The following is a 7,468-nucleotide window of genomic DNA, read 5'->3' on the forward strand; positions in this document are numbered from 1 at the left end:
ACAGTAAACACTGTGAATTCAGCAGCTCCTCTCTGACAGGACTTACACCAGTGTGTGTTTTTGTATTTCTCTAAATCTAATTTTGCTCCTTGAAGCATCTCCTGGTACCGGGGGACTAAACTAGTGTCTTCACTCATCAACAAAAGCAGTGAAATAACCCAGATGTGATATTTGTGCTGCTTCTAACAAGTGAACCCTGGTATGCACTCGCACACACACACAGAAACACACACAAACCTGTGAATTGTTGTAGTTCACACACTGTGTATTTGCCCCTTGTTCTGTCTGTGGATCAGACAATCCTACTCCCACAAGACTGAAGCTTTATCAAGAGATAGCTCAGAGGAATGTGTTGTCTCTCTCTCTATCTCTCTCTTTCTCTCTCTCTCTAAACACACACCCACACACACTATGATATCAGCACTCACTTGCGTTTATCTGTAAGTTGTATTGTTTCTTTGAACAGGAAATACACCTTGTCCTTGCAGGGCTGAGGTGTGTCGAGAATCCCACTTTTCCGTCACATGTATTTAACGCTGTAGAAAATCTTCACAGGTGAAGAAGAGGAGGAGGAGACGAAGAAGAAAACTTCAGGGATCAGGAAGAAGTTGACAACAAGGTTTAAGATTAGCTTAAAGAAAGAAGAAGCATCATTTTATTCATGTGAAATGTGACATTTGTGCGTTTACTGAGAAGTTTGCAACAACTGCTTTTAAAGATAACATTTCAGATAATTCAATGACGTGTTTATGTGATTCATGCAACTGTTAAAGAATTAATTCATGGTCCAACTTAACTATTCTTTTTCAGTTTGGATTTTAAGAGACTTGTTTCTGCACAGCTTTGCTCTTTCAAATAAAACTTGAGAGGAAGTCCAAATTAGGAAACACCCACTGCATTTTATGGGCACCTCCTCCTCCTTATACACCCACACACCCACAAAAAGACACACACACACATGCGTTCCCCAGATGATTTAATTTCCTGAATGAGAGCTATTTCAGTTTATTTGGATTTCCCTTGTCATTGTCTGCCTGTCACCTGTATTCATTGTTGATCTGTTTCTTTTTTTTTTTCTCAACTTAATCTGTTGTGTTTTATTTTCTCACCTGAACAAATCCTCAGTGTTCATCTGTCCCGGCTGCTTTTTAATCCACTTTTTTTAGACCAATACGTTTTGTCCTTGTGCACATAGACTAACCGAATCTCTTACATTTTAAGACACATCAATAATCCCCATCAGCATTTCTAATAGACTTTCATTTGTTTCATGTGATTAATTAATGTCAATATGAGGATTAGAAGAATGAAGCCAGATATTTAATTCTCCTGTCGTACGGTCGACTCTGAACATAAACACTCTTGATTTAAAAAGCTGACTGTTGAGTGTGACACCAGACTGATGCATGAACGTTATCTGTATTTATTTATTAACAGAATAAGTGGTTGAGACAAACTATATGAAATTATGTTATATACATATCTCACACTCATGCATGTGCAGTTAATCGTGCTTTAAAATCTCTTAATGTAAATTAAGCCTCAACCAGGACTTTAGCCCTCAGTATAAAAACTGTTATTTCCTTATTTGTTCTTCTTGGTCTGTGTCTCCAGTGGGAGTGACATCTTAGATCACACCCTTGTCAGGACACAAACACACATGCACACCTTTTCACACTTGCTCTGTGACACCCTCCACCCACACAACACAATGTACACCGCACGGTGACACTAGAGCCGGCTCCACGTCACCACGCACCTGTACAGCCGAGGTGTGAAAAGTATCAGTGTCTGTCTGCTGTTGTTTCCAGTTTCACCCTCATGACAGTGCACAAATATCTGTTGACCTCAAAGCAACCAGGGAGCTAATGAAGCCTTTAATAATCCTGTGAACATCAGAGAGAATCAGACACAATAAAAGGGTCCACATCTTTAAATCAGTGGTTTTTTGCTCATTTTCAAATCTTGTTAAATATCTTTGCTGAGGCCTTCGACACCAAATGTGGATTTTCCACCTTGTGTATATTATTTACATTTTGCTGTTCAAATTTGAAACCAATAAATTGTTCCCACCCCAGACTTTAAGTAACTCAAAGTGTAAATTTCCCTTTACATTGTAAGTTTCATCTTTTCCTAGTTATTTAAACATTAAACATCACACTACATTTGTTTTATTATATATTAGCTTAAATAAAACAGCATACAGCAATAAAGCATATTTTACAATGAGGTTGTTTGAACAAGGTTTTGCTTCAAATTGTGGGGTTATAATACTTTTAAAAAATTGACTTGATTACGGTTAGAAAAATAAATCCGTTTTTTACTGAGTGAAAACTGTTAACGTAAAATGATTAACTCACCAAGTCATATTTACACTGTTGAATTATTTTTCATTAGCAAACAGTACCATTAACAGGTCTGAGATTTCAGTACAAGAGTTTGATAAACCTTTCATTCAGAGTTTTTTTTTATATTGAGTATTTATTCATTTTTTCTTTAATACAGTAAGTCAGATATTAAAGGTGTCAGAGTGGCTATTTGAAGTCTTCAACCACATCTAATAACCTCTCAGATGATTCATTTTTAACATCTTATTTAGCTTTTTTTAAAATCATCATTTCCGAGTAAAAATGCAACAACTCAACATGAATATAATCATCTTTATTCAGAGAGAAAGTGACAGAGATAAATACAACACAAGTGACTGAAACAAATAAAAGATATACATCCACATTTCTTTCCTGCTAAATATTTAATAGTGATTTAAATGTTGAATAAATAAATTGGCAGCAGTGGGATGAAAACCACTCCTGAATAGCAGACTCAAACAAGAGGGGAGAAGAAAATAAACATTAGTTTTACACGAGGTGGTTTGTGAAGGTTGTGTTTTATGTGTGTGGTGAAGAGCAGATGTCATTATCTTTTAATTCTGGGCAGTTTATTCTGCACTGTGGCTTCTCTCATTTACATTCAAAGCTGCTCTGACTTGTATGGTTTCAGTGCAGGATACTCGCTGCCTCTATGCAGTCAGATAACTGCAGAAGCACCACCGTCCCCCATTCCACACATTCCAGGATTTCCCAGCAAGCATTGCAAGCAAGCCTAAACAAGTCACGTTCTTTACTCCGAGAGAATTTCACACAGTCAAGTGACTGAGGTCTCCTTTTGCTTTCCTTTCACAGGGCAACCACTAAAACACACTTTCACACCTGAGCCGCTTTTATGCAAAAATCCAGCATCGTTTCTCTTTGACATTACAAACTGTTTTTTTTCCTACACAGGCTGGACAATCTGTTTTTAAACACACTGCAGCGTGGAATCTGTGCCCCGGACGTGTGCTTCCTCTCGGCTTTTTAATAATTACTGGTGTCCTTCTGCAGCAGCTTGTAACAGCAACTGGACTGTGGTTAAACATTTCCACCCCGAGAGGTCTGCCGACAGTCATCAAAACAAACAAACCTCTTTACTCTCTTACTTCAGGGTTCAAACACGAGGCGCACACACACACACACACAGGAGCAGTGACACCTAATCTCAACACAGAAAGAAAGGAAGAGAAGGAGAAAAAAAAACGAGGGGTGGGGGGGAGGAAGAGAGAGAAAGAGAGGGCCTTGCTCCCTACATTCCTCCCTCCCAAACCTCCCCTCCCCCCATCGACCTGCTACCACCGAGGATGCTCAAAAACACACATCGACCCCCGCCACCCTCCCTCCTTCCTCCCCCCATCTGCTTATTTAACCATCATCGATACACACGGTCACACTGTTTGATGTGACAACAACACAACATACAGGTGAAGACAAACACACAAGAGTCAACTTCATGAGGGAAAACTGTGGATTTAACAGAAAAATTTAGAAAAACTAAAAAGTCAGGTTTAGATAAAGCACAGATAAATTAAGGTATTTAGAGGCATCAGGTTTATAATTGTGTTTACCATTTAAAACTCACTTATTGGCTTTTAAGTTCTTTATTTATAGAGTAATAGTATTCATGCACGAGCTGTGACGTAATCTAAAAGTTGGGTAAATGGCAATTTCTAATCCAGGTCCTATCTCATAATGAGAAGGAAAAAAATCATTAAAGCTTTGGAAACCACTCAATATAATTTATTTCCTACATAATAACTCACTCTTAAACATAAATCACTTTACTGCTGCTTGTTAATTTTAATTTGTTTACGTCACATGTGCTTCTTTCATTCTACGTTTGGGTTTAAGCAGCTGAAGAGACGTTTCCCTGCTCCACCACCTGCTACGTTCATCACTTTCTCACCTTCTTTTCACCCAAATTCATTTGAAACGAGCTCTTTAGCACCAGTTTAGTGTGAGCTGGGGCCAAATGCTATGACAATACTATTGCACTGCTAGAATGGATGGTACAGTAGTGCAACATTGTCAAAGCAGCTGACCTCAGCATGTGTCAGCACGTGGACATGGGGACAGCCATTCTTCACTGCCAAACTCCAATTTCATTTAAATAAGCAACAATGCTCTTTGCCTGGACGGGTGTTCTTTAGAAAAGATGAAAATAAAACAGACAAGAATAATGCTGAAATGTTCAGATTCTGTTGAAATTTGAATTTAGATGGTTTGTTTGGTGTAAACGTGATAATGGCTGTTAAATGTGGGACAAATGGTGATAAATTCTGCATCTTTACACCTTCAAAATAAAGCACAGGGGGTAATTGTGCTTTTTTTGGACATGAAGAATTTTTCTTTCTCAAACACACAATCAAATTTCCAGCTGCATGTGTAGGTTTAGAGTTAAGGCAGTAAAGGGAGGTGTGGGTCTGTGTTTCATCAGCCAATGCCCTTTTAATATTGCACTGCTCATTTCAATGTCCAGTAGTGCAACAGAAAAAGGGCAGTGGACAACAACATGGACACCAGCAGCATCCACTGCAGATACTGACTCAACTATCCACCTTTTCTCATAAAAAAAGAAACACAATTTTTTTTATACCATAAATACATTAAATCCAGGTTTTAAAAAGAAGTTAAGCTGCATAACAAAATAATAAAAAGCAGGGAAAGGGTTTCAAACTGCTGACATGTCTTCTGTGGAGTTTCTTCTCTGCACAAAAATCACACATTATGAGGAGAAATACTTTTGGTTCAGTATAATTACAGAGTTAACAGTTTTAACAATGCAGCTATTTTCGGTATAACGAGTCAAAACGAGCTTCCCAAAATTAAACAGCATTGGTTTCTCTCACCCTGGGAAAAGGGGAATTTCCCAGCATGTGGGCCCATACTTTTCTCTCCTGTGAATGACATGCATTCTAATTTTGGGGGAGAAATGGGAGGTTGGGGGGAAAGACACACTCCTAAAGCTCCCACTCAACTACAGGCGTCACCCCTCTTTAGATATAACGCAAATAAATGTTCCTTTGAATAATTCCAGGTTTAAACTCTGTCCTCATGGGTGCAGATGGTCGCTGGGAATAAACGAGAGATAAGAAATAAACTGGCTTCATCTTCTTTCATGGCAAACCATAAAAAAAACTTCAGAGAAAAGTTGCTATTACGGTTTAGGGTGAAATTAGGACGGAATAAAGTGCAGCAGCCAAATACAAACACGAGGAGTGGGTCCCTGCAACTTAGCACACACAACGCGTGGTTACACGTCGTATAGAAACTATAGCATGAGGGCGAGAGGGCGCTGGGAGCCTCGAGGACACCGTGTAGCGTCCTCACGCCCGACCACACCGACCATTAAAGCACATGAAGTGGGTTTCCTCGTCGTTCGGTTTTTACCTGGTCGTGTGAAAGCTCCAGGGTTCCTCCGCCACATACATCTCGGTGAGCGGCCTACACGCCTCCTGCGCGTCCGAAGCGGCGGATCCGCTCTGCCAGCTCACGAGCCCCCCTTCGGTACAACACTGACGACTTGTTAGATTGCACAACCGCCTATAGGCTGCACACACACACGCACGGGAGGGAGGGGAGGGGTGAAATGTCGGGGTAGCCCGTTTACACTACACGACGGCGACGCGACAAGGAGGCAGGACGCGGTTTTTTAATTCTGCGTCCGAATTCGCGTCCTGGGTTAAGTTTTTGGAGCGAGCGTCCAGATGCGCAGGATTCAATCAGCTCCCCCCCCCACCTCCAACGCCGCTGCTGCTGCTGATGCGTGGTTTTTTCGTTTCCCTCTCCTTCCCCCTCAAGTGTCGTAAACACGCGCACGATCCTCACACCTCGACCTTTGCAACTCCCAAGTTTGCGCCGAGCTCCCTGACAATTTGCGCAAAAGAAGAAATGGTTGAGAAAACGAGAAAAAACAAGAAATCGGCCAGAACTCACAGTGGACACCCCCGCCCTCCCTCTCCTCCTCCACCACCACCTCCTTCTCCTCCACCCCCTCCTCCAAAATCATGAATAGTATCTGGCCAAGGGAGGGACAATCCGTTATAGGCAAAGAGAAGGAGAGCAAAAGAGAGAGAGAAGGAGGGGAAAAAAGTTGTCCATAAAACAAAGAAACGCAACCCTCTCCACAAACCGCACTTCGCGCTCCGCTGCGTCGAGGAGTCGCGGCGTCGTCCCCGAGAAAGAAGCTGCGGGCGAGCGAGTGCGTGGAGCCGCCGGAGTCGGGGGGAAATCGCCAGGTCTTCCACGCACAAGCACACTGCCTCGCAGATCCGGACTCCATCTTTGACTACTTGACATTCAGAGCCTGCCGGAGCAAATTCCTCGTTTGCATGCCTCCCACTGATTGGCCTCTTCCTGCGCTAGTCTTTGCTATATGATGAGCCATTGGTTTGGGTTCGGCGTGTTCGACATTCCCAGCGCGCACGGGATTGGCTGCGCGCTGAGGAGCGTCACAGCGCGCAACGAATACCTGATGCTTTGACTCCCCATTCACAAATTTCTCATAGTCTGTCCGCGCACTGTATCTGGATCCTTGATCACTAATTATTGTGTTTACTTTTTTGAGCGCAAAAAAAAAGGCTTTGTGCGGCAACAAAGGAAGTTATAATGAGCCTTTAATTGGCCTCTGGAGGGAGAGTAATGCTGTTCATTAGTTCAAATATGGACTAAGCCCGGCTTATCGTCTCACACAGGCAGCAGGGATCAGCTCCACAATATTGATCGATTAAAAATGAGGGATTTCGATGTGAATATGGACACAAAGGCATAAATTTGAGACTTCGATTGGAGCGTCAAAGGCGAATTGAATTTAAAACACAAATAAAGTTCATGAATGAAGATAACCGGCTGTAAAAAGCTGCCGGTGCGAGTGAATATGGAGAATATGTTGTATTGTATGTTATAGTTTGGGAGGGATCCGACTCACACAGCGCTGGAGGCGGACCCGTGTGGGCGCCACGGCCCCTTGCGAAGCTTTGATTGACGCACAGAGAGGAGTAGCGGGCTGTGAAATTTGGCATTCCTGGCCAGAGGAGCTGAAATAATGGCATTATCCAGTGGGAGAAGGCCCACTTTTCACTCCCCACACACCCACCCGA

The sequence above is a fragment of the Pleuronectes platessa genome, chromosome 19, assembly GCF_947347685.1.
Source record: "Pleuronectes platessa chromosome 19, fPlePla1.1, whole genome shotgun sequence".
In the NCBI taxonomy this organism is placed as follows: Eukaryota; Metazoa; Chordata; class Actinopteri; order Pleuronectiformes; family Pleuronectidae; genus Pleuronectes; species Pleuronectes platessa.